The sequence below is a fragment of the Acartia tonsa genome, chromosome 15 (assembly GCF_053477335.1).
Source record: "Acartia tonsa isolate MP-2025a chromosome 15, ASM5347733v1, whole genome shotgun sequence".
NCBI lineage: Eukaryota > Metazoa > Arthropoda > Copepoda > Calanoida > Acartiidae > Acartia > Acartia tonsa.
The window spans coordinates 21,147,956-21,161,718 of record NC_137274.1 but is presented as its reverse complement, the minus strand read 5'-3'; the positions used below and the strand labels follow the sequence as shown (position 1 = coordinate 21,161,718).

Sequence of the window (13,763 nt, the reverse complement as noted above, 5' to 3'; positions counted from 1 at the left end):
AACTTAGATATCTCTGAAGAAGGGGAAAGAAGGATTTAACTGTAAATGAAAACATGAAATATAGGCCTTAATTTTATCGCCACACTTTGCTGATTCTTGCTGAAAAGTGTGGATAGTATAATTCGCCTCTGCATTTAGGTGAGACCTTTTCATGAAAATATACTCTGTTTCGAATTTCATTCTTCTGCTAACCTCAAAAGTTACTTTAGGGGCCTAGAAATACATGTACAAAATTTCAGCTCTTTATCTCTACTGGCGACCTAGCGCCAGGCATGTAAAATATCAACAGATAACGGTAGCACGGCGGTTTTAACAATATCTCAGTAATGTGCAGGTTTTAAGCTCTTCTGCATATTTCAATCTAAACACATAAGGCCAAAGATATTATATCCAAAAAAAATTTTGTCAAAGTCTACTCTACACCTAGCGCCAGTCAGTTTTCTAAAATCATGCATTTTATACCTGTGAAAAATGAAATCGTCAGTGCTAGGTGTAGAGTAGACTTTGACAAAAGATTTTTGGGATATCATATCTTAGGCCTTATGTGTTTAAGTTGAATTATTTAGTGCCGCCAACCGCCGTTTTACCGCAAAAAATGGCGGTTTCTGTTATTTGTCGTTTTTCAGCGATGGTCAGAAAAGGTATTTTTTTATATAAAAAATAATAGTTCGTCATAAAATTTGGTTTTTAGCTTTAAAATTGGCTGCTCTACAGCTCTTTTAATATTTAGCGGCTGGCCGCTAAAAAGCGGATAAGGAGCGGTCTGACCACTATGACTAGAAAAAGTAGTTAGAAAAATGACTGGCGCTAGTTGTAGAGTGGACTTTGACAAAAGATTTTTTGGATATAATATCTTTGGCCTTATTGTATTTCTAGGCCCCTAAAGTAACTTTTTAGGTTAGCAGAAGAATGAAATTCGAAACAGGGTATTTTCATGAAAAGGTCTTATGAGTAGGTTTGATAGGGTTCACTGCTCACAGGCTAAGGGGGAGGAGTTATTTTTTTAATACAAACTCCTACCTAAACTCTAACCGGCAGTTTCCCTAAATGTTCCAAGCCGAACACAGATTTCTCCCCCCCCCCCCTACCTTATTTTGAAAAAAATTAAAATATTTATTAATTTTAATTTATTTGAAAAAAAGAGGTGGAGGCGTTCAGTGCTCGATAGGTACTTTGAGGGAACTTGCAGGCAGATTTTTACCTGTGCAAAATTACAATCTAATTCATCCTCTGCATTAAAGCCACAGTCCGGATATCCATCACATCTAAACAGTATTTATATTTTTAGTCTGTCGTAAATCTGTACCTCTATCGTTGTTACCTCCGGCCATCCGCACGACTTTGACAGTCATAACGGTAACACTAGTTTTTATTTGAGATAATTTTTTCTGTAAAGATACCTCTTTCCATGATTTATGCATATCCAGCCAAACAATGTTTTGTCCTCCAGTCTGTCGGTAACAATATAAAGTTATTTATCTTTTAGTGCTGAAACGTGCTTTTTTGCCTTCTATTTAAAATGTAAGTCTGAAATTTTAGAAAAGATTCCAAAGCGCATCCTATATACATTATTTTTTTCTTTCATTAAACAAGTCTGTTAATTCAGATAACGTCCTCAAGTTTTTGTTAATATATTTCGCTACTTATGAATGTTTCAACCTGGTTTATATTTGAAGCATAGTATTTGTATAGTTAATGTCTATAATATTTACCTGCAACTAGCTGGCAGAATTATTAACCTGAAACTAGCTGGCAAAATTATTTATCTGAAACTAGATGGCAGAATTATTTACCTGCAACTAGCTGGCAGAATTATTTACCTGGAACTAGCTGGCAGAATTATTTACCTGCAACTAGCTGGCAGAATTAGTTACCTGCAATTAGCTGGCAAAATTATTTACCTGCAACTAGCTGGAAGAATAAGTTACCTGCAACTAGCTGGCAAAACTATTTACCTGCAACTAGCTAGCAGAATTATTTACCTGAAACTAGCTGGCAGAATTATTTACCTGCAACTTGCTGGCAGAATTATTTACCTGCAACTAGCTGGCAGAATTAGTAACCTGCAACTAGCTGGCAAAATTATTTACCTGAAACTAGCAGGCAGAATTATTTACCTACAACTAGCTGGCAGAATTAGTTACCTGCAACTAGCTGGCAAAACTATTTACCTGCAATTAGCTGGCAGAATTATTTACCTGCAACAAGCTGGCAGAATTATTTACCTGCAACAAGCTGGCAGAATTATTTACCTGCAACTAGCTGGCAGAATTAGTTACCTGCAATTAGCTGGCAAAATTATTTACCTGAAACTAGCTAGCAGAATTAGTTACCTGCAATTAGCTGGCAAAACTATTTACCTGAAACTAGCTGGCAGAATTAGTTACCTGCAATTAGCTGGCAAAATTATTTACCTGAAACTAGCTGGCAGAATTATTTACCTGAAACTAGCAGGCAGAATTATTTACCTGCTACTAAGTGGTATAATTCTTCCATCATAACAAGTAAAACCTAAAATATTTACATCAATAACAATTTATTCCATCATAGCGCAGTATTAACAAATTATGAGAAAATTGGAAATAATATAAAATTAATTGCCGGTAAACGTGATTTTCTCTGCTACTATTTGTGATAGACTGCTGGTTTTCAGTCTGAAAATTTAAAAATATAATAATCACATGTTAGAGGTTTCATGATTTTCTTTCTTCTATGGATTTATTTTTCATGACCACTGAACATTGGCTCATAGCTCACGTCGTTCGTATGTCTATACGTGACTAATGTTTGCTTATTTTCTTGTTATTTTATTTTAAAGTTAGTATGTTTTTCAACCTATTTTTAAAAAATTTACACTATTCTAAGACATGAAGATATATTTCGATTTTAGCAATAATTTTCAATTCATTTTGTCTAAAAAAATATAGGCATGAGATATTAGATAACAGCAAATATGATCAAAGATATTAAACATACATTTATATAGAACAATGTCACAAATTATTTTGAATCTAGGTATCACCATAGAATAAATTGGCCAGCTTTTTGTGAACCTTAAAGTATTCTGACTTGTAAGACCTATTTTGAAATACATAGGTATTCAAAGATAACCCTTATTTGAGTTTAAAAAATAGGGATTCTGTGGAGAATGCATGGGAAAAACATGGAGGATAGAATATTTTAAAGTTAGTATGTTTTTCAACCTATTTTAAAAAAATTTTCACTATTCTAAGACATGAAGATATATTTCGATTTTAGCAATCATTTTCAATTCATTTTGTCTAAAAAAATGTCATCCTTGTTTATAGCGTATATCTAATTCATTGTATATTTATAAACAAAATTAGCATCGTGGAAAGAAAACGAAGTAGCGGGCTTCGTTGTATTTTTACAGTAGCTTTTCTCCTATTTCTAGCCCCGGCCCTGCAGGGGGCTTAAACATTGCGGGACAATCAATAAAGTTACCTAACCTAACCTAATACAACCTAACAAAAGCTAATGCGAAAATTCGACGAAACCCGATAATTCTTTTTCTTTCCATGATCCCAAAATTATTAATGTTAGAGACAAACAAACGTACATTCCCTTATTATAAGTTAGCTGCGCTACTCTAATTAAATTTCTTTATCCCTAGTCAATAAAGGTACTAAGAAAGAGAGGGAATGTCTGATTGAGCCAATAGGAGAATCGCATCGGAATTTACATTGGATCTCATTGGTTGAAATTATGTACACATTTTCCTACGAAGGCATGTTTTTTTTCATTTCATACATACATAAAAGTCAGCTGTTAACAGTATATTTTATTAGTAGAAAGCTTTGCGGAATCAGAATTAATTGCCCAAAAATTTCGTTTAAAATTTAAAAGCTTGAAACAAAGTTGGATTCTTAAAAAAAAGTTAAGCTGGCAACTCGCTGGTGAGGCAAAATTATTTTTGTGAAAAATCCTCCAAAATCGAATAAAAAAATTTACAAAAATGAAATAAAATCTTAAGAGGGTTATTAACATATGATTTTGTTTAATTTTTGTAGATTTTTAATGTGCTTTTGGATGATTTTTCACAAAAATAATTTTGCCTCACTATCGAATAGCGAGTCTATCATTTTTTAAGAATCCACATCGGCTTGAGTCGAAAGTAAACAATACTTTTGTCTGCTAGGAACGTTCTCTCTTAGATTTGACGAAAAAAGGGTTCAGAATATTCTTCTACTCTTCTATTTCTATTCCTAGTCTAAATTTAGTCTCTTGAACTCTACTTTTGAAAGGTTTCCCGAGAGTTTCCATTAAACTGCCCATACGAGCAAAACACACACCCCTTCTTCTTATTTTAATAATTTAATTGAAAAAAGAGAGGGGGGGCGAGGGGGAAAGTGTTTTATTTTTGGTTAGGTTAAGTTACTTTATATTGGGTACAGGGTAGCCTTTCTTTATTTTGAATTTATTTAAAAAATAAGGGTGTGGAAGGTTTTACTTTTGCAGCCAATTTTAAAGCTAAGAAAACCAAATTTGACGACGAACTATTATTATATGATCGGATAATTCTTTATTTTAAATAGGGAAGCCTTACATAATTTTAACCCGCTTGGTATAATATTAGTTAAGATAATTGGAAGAGACATTTAATGTTACATCCCCTCCTCCCAAACTGTTAAAGGACTAACTTATATCATGAATATCATGTCTTCTATTACAGCTAGAGACCTTGAATTTTTTTTGTAAATTCTTGAGCAATAATGAACTTTCATGAATGGTAAGGTCATGACCGTTTGGCCACTCCTTGGCCGATTTTTTACTGATTTTTTATTTCCTACCTGTAGTTTTGCTGTTTTTAAGCTACCAGTTGCGGAATTTTAAAACAGCTCTAGACCAGCCAATTTTTGTATGTAGTCTTTTTTTGTGATCATAAACAGATAAAACTAGTGCCGCCAACCATTTTACCGCTGAAATTGGCGGTATTTGTTATTTTTCGTTTTTTTGGTATGAAAAATAATAGCTCGTCATAAAATTTGGTTTTCCTAGCTTTAAAATTAACCGCTCTACAGCTTTTTTAATTAATATTTAGTTGCTGGCTGCTAAAAAGCAGAAAAGGAGCAGTCTGACCAGCTATGACTAGAAAAAGTAATTTTCTCTAAAAATACACATGAACCAACAGAAAAAAGTTTTACGTCTCTATCTGTAACAGGAGTTGAGATAGAGGGAAGTCTGTTAGGGGGTTAAACTGTTTTTAACCTATTTTTGAATGGAGGGTCAAAAATATACTAGGACACTACTTTGGTTAATATTGTGGCTTACAGAACATTTTTATATAATTCAGTTTATATTGATACAATAAAAAAACATTACTCTGTTCATTGGAAATAATTTTTTTTTCCAAAACAATTAATTTCATTGAAAAATCTAACATTTACAATAAAACAAATAATTCTGAAGTCTAACCAATAAGAAGTTTTGTTTTATTTACAATTACCTGCGACCGTGGCTCAACACGTAGCACATTCGCTCGTCGTCAGGAAGGTGATAGGTTCGAATCTCGGTACGACACCGCGTCAAAACTAAAGACGTTAAAAATGGTTCCCACTGCTACTATGTCAAATGCGCGACGTAAATAGTTAGAGTGGGGGGAATGCCTTGGCCCAAAACAGGCGCAACTCGTTACCATGCACAGTTAGGACTTCTCAGACAAAGGTAGTGCATCACAGAGAGTTGGTTGTCTGTAATGTACTGTACTACGGGTATGAGGTGAAGGACCAAGAGTCTGGCCTTGAGTTGACAAGTTGACTGTTCAGTCAAGGTGCAACTCACCCAAACGACATTAGCATTTATTTACAATTCAAAAAAAGAGTGTTTTCACAAAGTGACTTATTTCCAATGTAGTTAAATAATTTTTATTTAATTAAAATGAAAAGAATGAAAACCATACACATAAAAGATACATACTTTTTAAAATTATTTTAAAAAATAAGTTTGAATAATCTTATTTTATATCACATTTGTATATGTGACAAAAATAAATTTGTTGTATTGCATAAACATTTGTTGTCATTTAACCCTTTACAGCCATTTTTTATGTTTTTAAAATAAGTGATAGAACACAAACATGTTATCGTTAATTCATTGATATATTACAAAGAATTAATTTTTTAATGAATTAATTTAGATGAAATCAAAAGGCCTAATTTTACTCTATACCAGAATACAAGATTTATGAAGCAAAACACTCTAAAAGCTACAAATTTTACCCCAATAAAAAAGACCTTTTGCTCTGGTCAAAAATGACCAGAGCATCAGTAAAAATTAATTTTTAAAACCCACCAAAAAAGTTTATTGGGGACTTACTTCAAATTTATGCTCTGCAGTTTGATTCTACTGGTGTCATAGTATATTTTTTATATATGTTTTAAAAATAGGTTAAAAAACAGTTTAAGTAGGGGTACAGAAGTTTAACTGCCTGTCTTTGCCGGTTTCGGTGCTGAGAATAATATCTTAAAAGGTTGTAACTAAAAACAGATAAAAATATTATTTAGCGCCCCCAACCGCCGTTTTACCGCCAATTTTGGCGGTTTCCGTTATTTGTCGTTTTTCGGCAATGGTCAAAAAAGGTGTTTTTTTGTTATAAAAAAAATAGTTTGTCATAAAATTTGGTTTTCTTAGCTTTAAAATTGGCCGCTCTACAACCGTTTAAATATTTAGCAGCTGGCCGCTAAAAAGTGGATAAGGAGCGGTCTGACCGCTATGACTAGAAAAAGTAATTTTCTCTAAAAATACACATGAACCACCAGAAAAAAGTTTTATGTCTCTATCTGTAACAGGAGCCGAGATAGAGGGGGGGTCTGTTAGGGGGTTAAGTAGGGGTACAGAAGTTTAACTGCCTGTTTTTGTCGGTTTTGGTGCTGGAAGTGCCAATTTTTTTTTAACTGAGAATAATATCTTTATAAGTTGTAACTATTAACAGTGAAAAAAGGGACAAAAAAGGTATTTTTTAGGCCTTTTCAAAAGGCAGTTTTTAAATCCCGTTATTTCATAAAAAAAAATTTTAAATGCTTAGAGAATGGATTGGAAGGTGAATTTAGGTGTTTTGCATATTTCAACTTAAACACATAAGGCCTAAGATATGATATCCCAAAAATCTTTTGTCAAAGTCTACTCTACACCTAGCGCTGGCGATTTCATTTTTCACAGGTATAAAATGCATGATTTTAGAAAACTGACTGGCGCTAGGTGTAGAGTAGACTTTGACAAAAGATTTTTTGGATATAATATCTTTGGCCTTATGTGTTTAACTTGAAATATGCAGAAGAGCTTAAAACCTGTACATTACTGAGATATTGTTAAAACCGCCGTGCTACCGTTATCTGTTGATATTTTACATGCCTGGCGCTAGGTCGCCAGTAGAGATAAAGAGCTGAAATTTTGTACATGTATTTCTAGGCCCCTAAAGTAACTTTTTAGGTTAGCAGAAGAATGAAATTCGAGAAAGGGTATTTATTATCTTTCAATTTATTTATCTATCAGACCCGAGTAAAATAATGGTTGTTATTTACCTGTTTTGACTACAATACAATCTTTTGCTGGTCGGGAAAATCTGAACTTCGAAAAATGATTCCTAAACATAACATGTTGTTAATGATTTTTGACACTCATAAAAATATTGAAAAGAATTTCAACAATTGGTCCTAAACTTTTATAATAACAATAATGTTAACCCTAAACAATCGGGTGAGGGGGCTGGGAGGGGGGGATTTTTTTGATTTATCTTATCCAATACAACTCACAGACTCCAAAGTCAATGATATTTTTAAGTTGGAAAATTTGTGACCAGGGTGAAAAATTAAAATGTTAAATTAAAATTCCAACTACACACTGGTCGCCAGGGGGGAAAAGCAGTTTTTTGAAACAGGCTTTTGAGATTATTTTATATTTTTTTGCAGGCTTGCCAATGTGAATTATAGGTTAAATATAGCTAAAATCTTTTTCCATTATTATCTCCCATGAAGGATTTAGTTTTTTTGCATTTTCATTATACTATATATGTATAAATCATAATCTGTAATAATCTCAGATAGCCTGTTTCAAAAAACAAAACTGCTATTTCCTTCCGGCGACCAGTGTACAGCGATCATGGTGACTGATTAAAGAGTCACAAAATTTGTAATAATACATAGTTATATAATACTATACAACAAAAATTATTGTAAATATTGATCTTATATTTGTAGCTTCAATTCTCTTCATCTCTTTTTCTGTCTATCTGTCCGTTTGGTTGTCTGTCCGACTGTCTGTCTGTCTGATTAAAATCAGTTTATTTTTGGCTATATTTGAGATATATGGCCGATATCTTTATGTATGATTTCACAATATCTGTTATTTGTTCTTCTGAATGTATGTCTTACTGTTTATATTTGTCTGTCTGATATATGATTTTTTTGTTGCTATTTGAGATCAATTTTACAATACCTGTCTTTCTTGTCTGTATGTGTATTTATTTATCTCACTTTCTGTTTTAAGGTAATGTATTGGATATGTTATGTGTTAAAGATGCAAGCACAGTGGTGGATGAAGTTACAGCAGGCAAGGTTAAGTCTATTGATACAGAAGAAGCGGCAAAGATGTTCAATGTGGACCTGTTGTAGTTTAGCAATATTGATCATGATGATGATAATTTGATAGGCACTGTGCAGATTTGTACAGTACAGTGTGGTGATGGGGGACGAGACAAGGTTTTGCCAGAGTATTTTGGCACTGGTCTGCATAATCACCAACAAGGATGTTTCAATAGTCATCAGTCATGTCCGGAGCCATCAATATTGAGTCAAAGGTTGAAGACTGGTTGACTATGGAAAGCCTGGGCATTCGCCAAGACCAAGCTGCCCAGAATGCTTCAATTGCAAGATCTGTGCTTCACTGCAAATATACCTAAAGATGCAACAGTTGAAGTTATTCGAGAAGAATCTAGGTCTTGATTAAAATACATGAAAGTGGACAGGTTGATATTGTTATAAGATGGATCAATTTTTTACCTTACAACAGCCACTAAGCAAAGAATATTTGTTTGAAGCAGCAGAGAAGCTTGAATCAATCAGAAGGAAGTTCTGATGCAGTTTAACCCTGCCACTGATGAATAGCTGATGTATGATAGTCCAAGGTATTTCAGCTCCCTTGTGGAGAGGTATAAAGTTCCGGTTTTGATGCCTTTGGCATCTGCTTGAACAGTTCCTTGCACCTAAATGGGTTGGTCTGAATAGCATCATGATAGCTGTTCCTTTGCCGTCCAAAAAGTTGTTGTATAATTTACTGAGGTGTAACTGGTGAAGATGTTCAGATGCACAGGGATGATATATGTAAAACATAAAATTGAGGATTTTGATGATACCTACCTACCTAATGTTCCTGAAAAAATTACTGAGCCTAGTGGTGAAGTTTTAGAACTGGTCCAATCTTGTGTGGCTATAAAGATTATTGGAGAAACACACATTGATGATTTTCCTTCCAGAGGAAATACTTTGCCTGGGTTAAGTCTATTATCAAAAATGGATCTTTTAAATTTAAAGAAGATGATACAGATGAGATATGTATACTTGGCATTGCATGAAACCCCAAGACTGATGTTTTGCATCTTGATTTAAATGCTAATGTGCAGTGCATGTCAAGAAGAAAGGACAAACAATTAAGTGGTCCTGCCATTGATTTTAAGGATGTTGATAAATGTGTTCCTAAGGATTTTAGTAAAAGAATAATCTAAGGTTGCTGTTGCAAGATTATGATTGCCAGGTTGATGAAAGTTGATTATATCAAGGAGAGTAGCATGCCGGTCAACACTTTTCAAGGTCAGTTGTTCCTGAAAACATAACTGGTTTACCAATGTTGCTGACATTTTTGGACAGTTCAGCATGTGCTTATTGATGCAGCTCTGCCATTTAAGAGAGCTAAACGATAATAGTTTTGCACTAATGCAAAAGATTATAACAAATATCAAGTAAAGCAAAGCAAAGAGAAGTATGAAGAAGCATAACAAATAGATAGACAGAAAACATGTTTGGTGTTCATACCTTCACACAAAAGTTCAGCAATTTAAAACATCATAGAAAAATGTATTTTAGAGCAGAACCAATCACTGGTCGCCGGAAAGAAAAAGCAGTTTTTTGAAACAGGCTATCTGAGATTATTACAGATTCTGATATCTATAATACAAAGTAGAACGATGTCTGTCTGTTTGTTTGTGTGTTTGTTTGTAACAAAGGATCTGGCTAACCGCTGAACCGATCGGGTTCTCCTTTACAGGGTAGCTTCTCATAGGTCCCGGGAAGGTTTATAACTATTTTCTTGGGGGGTGGGACACCCTCAACCCCCCCAAAAATAAACCCCCCCCCAGAAAAAAAAAATTTCTTTTTAAAATTAAAATAGTGGGGTCGAATACCCCCCACCCCCCCATAATAATATCCCCCCCCACAGAAATTTTTTCTTAAAATCTAAATTACGAAAAATTGGTTTTAAAAAAATTCTTGGGGCAAAGCCCCTAGAGGCTAGGGGCGGAGCCGCTAGTATACATATATAGACTTATGAAAAATGCAAAAAACGAAATCAAAAGTGCTCCTTCTTGAGAGAAAATCCGGGAAAAAGATTTTAGCTATTTTTAACCTAAAATTTACATTGGCAAGCCTGCAAAAAAATATACAGACATTTTAAACATGTCATTGCTCAGCACCTAGACGTATATTCTTTGCAAGCTTACCAATGTTTTTAATTTTAGGTTAAAAAATGCTAAATTCTTTCAAGAAGGAGCACTTTTGATTTCGTTTTTTGCATTTTTCATTAGTCTATATATGTATATATCAGAATCTGTATTAGTCTCAGATAGCCTATTTCAAAAAACTGCCTTTTCCTTCCAGTAACCAGTGCAATAGACCAACGAATAGTATAATTTACATAGTAGATGTTTTTAGGTCAGCAAAGTTACAAATTTTTTCTTCCACTTTATACAGCAGAAGAGGAAAAGAATATTTACTAAACAAAAATTTCTCTCTTGAATAGAAAAAAAACAATAAACCCTACAAATTGATCATTGATCTAGCACCCCAATTAATAGACAAAGGGATAGTACCACGAAATGCATTTAAAAAAAAAAGTGAACTGTAATTTTTTTCTATTTTAAATAACGTAGTAATGCATAATATAAAGTTATTGATTAAAATTAAAAGATTTGACCAGGATTTTCCTAAAAAAATGAGTTTTTCATTTTTATTTTCAACTTCATTACATGAGATATATGGCGAAAACTTTTTTGTCAAAAATACAACTTTAGATAGCATTAACTAGTTAATAGAACTTAAAACTTTTTATGCAACAAAATACACATTACAAAGAATGACCAATAAAATATATAGTATAGTACTTAGAGTAGTGAACTTTTTATATGTCTTAGTAGAATATATTAGGCTATGGATAGATATGATTATGCGATAAAGAATTTTAACATTGACCTGAACGAACTTTTTTTATTTGACAATATCTAAAAAAGTTAGTGTTTTGCCACATAAATTGCACGAGAATGGTCTATTTTATATATATAAATGTTGTATGGTTACCGCGTGAGATAATGTGTATATTGTAAGTAAACCGGACGGTTTTCTTAATTTTTAAAAAAGTATCGATAGAAAAACTGTCATATGAAGAACCGGACGTTATTTTCTCTGTTTTTTAAGCAACTTGCCCCAAGGGGAACCCCTGTTCAATTTTTTTATACTCTTGTGAATTATGTGAAAAAACATTCGCTAATACTGGTGTTTTGGGTATACATATTAGGAAAAAAAGACCATTCTCATGTAATTTATGTGGCAAATCACTTTAACTTTTTTAGAAATTGTCAAATAAAAAAGTTCTGCCTGGTCAAAGTTAAAAAAATTTTTACACATCATCATATCTTTCAAATGCCTAATATATTCTACTAAGACATATAAAAGTTCACTACTCTAAGTACCTTTACTCTTTAAATACACTTCGTGGAACTATCCCTTTAATAAAACCTTGTAAAAATATGTAAAATGTAAATATATTAAATCCCTGAAAATTTCAGTAGTCTATCTTCTAGGAGTTGAGAAAATTTGAAAACTTGAAAATCAAGGAATTGATCTAGCACCCTAGCCAATAAGCAAATCTCAATGAAACGTGGTAGAAATATGTAGAATGTGAACATTTTCAATACATTAACACATTCTAGCTAGAATAAAAATTAGAGAAAATCATACAAACTTAAAAATTTAGGAATTGATCTATTAATGGGCAAATCTTGATAAAATTTGGTTGAATATGTAGAATGTTAATTCATTTAATCCTTAAAAATCCTTAAATCTTGGATAGGAGCCTAGAAAATCATATATCCCCATAGCATTAGGGACTCACTGACTGATGGACGGCCAGACAGACATAGTGAATTATAGAGTAGCTTTGCAACATAGTGCATATTAAGCTCTAAAAAACGCCCATATTTTTAATAAATATTTTATGAGAAGTGGAATTTCTATAAATGAAGATGAAAATCTTTGATTGCATAATCTTTGTCTGGAGATCCTCACTGAGCATGGTAGTAAGTTGCGCCTGTTTAGGACCCAACTCACATTTTTTTTGAAGTTTAACAAAGTTAACAAAGTTTGCATACTTTACATCAATTCCAATGACACTTTAAGACTTGTGGGTAATTAACACTTCAATGTTATGGATTTTGAAATTTAAGTTTCTTGATTTTCTGTCATGAATGGGAATGTTGCTGGCATAATGATTTTAGATATAGAAAAATTTTATGATTTTCAATGACAATATTTTACTGGAAGAATAACTTCAGTTGGCCCATCTCTCTCTCCAATCCTTTAATTACAAATGTTTAAATAAATTATGTACAGTTCACAGAAGCAAAATTGTTAGCTTATAGAAATTTTCAACCTTTTTTGCAGAGTTCAACCTAGAGGTTATTAGTTATCAATAATAGAGGTTAATTTTACGTATAGCTTAGTTGTTTTATATTCTTCTATCACTACTTTCCTGAAACAGCTAGAGGTTGAATGTTTTTATTTGTCCAACCAAACCCAAGAGTAAAAAAAAGTGTAAATATTTCTATAGATTATCTAGCAAAATAATGAAAAACCTCTATGTGATTCCGTGCTTTGTTAATGACTTACATTGCACATTAAATAACTTTATTTCATTTTCAAATATTTGATATTACAAATAAAATTAATGTACAAACCCTCCAAAATTAACAAAGAGATAAACTATTTTGCCTAATGAAAAATAATAATGACTAAGTAAGTAAAATTAAAACTCAAAACAATCAAATCAAAAGATCACGTCACATTTTACTAGAAGTAATAGTATTGTAGAAAGTCAAGTGTTTGCTTATTGCCATGATTAAAGATACCATACCTAACCTTAAGACAAATGGCCCCAAAGAAAATGGTTGCTTTACCTTTCCATCTTATAAACTGGTCCCCATTTAAGGCTCTTAGTTTTCAGTTTTATGTTACAATCCTAGAAGAAAAAAAATTGTTTTGCATATTTATAATATGATGAAAGAATAGTTATTTCTTTCATCTTTATAATACGATGCTAGACATAGTTTTTTCGTATGGATGAGAACTGGTTTCTATCCACCGGATTCGAATGAATACGAGAAAAAAAGTTAAAAGAACTATACCCATTTAAAGGGACTGTGCACAAAAAATATTTTGTCACCTTAGAAAGTAATAAATTTGTCTAGAATTATTCAAATTTGT

General features: G+C 32.6%; 1 long non-coding RNA gene across 1 annotated transcript in view; it reads right to left on the bottom strand.

Annotated features, from left to right (window-relative positions):
- LOC145307648 (uncharacterized) overlaps nt 1-13,514 on the bottom strand; it is a 49,451-nt gene extending 35,937 nt beyond the window's left edge. Inside the window, exons 1-4 of the long non-coding RNA XR_013875541.1 lie at nt 13,457-13,514; nt 7,542-7,603; nt 2,469-2,511; nt 1,202-1,265 (exon numbers count right to left, since the gene is read on the bottom strand). This is a non-coding gene — a long non-coding RNA (uncharacterized LOC145307648). The remainder of the gene's footprint in view (nt 1-1,201; nt 1,266-2,468; nt 2,512-7,541; nt 7,604-13,456) is intronic.
- Between the last annotated feature and the right edge of the window lie 249 nt (nt 13,515-13,763).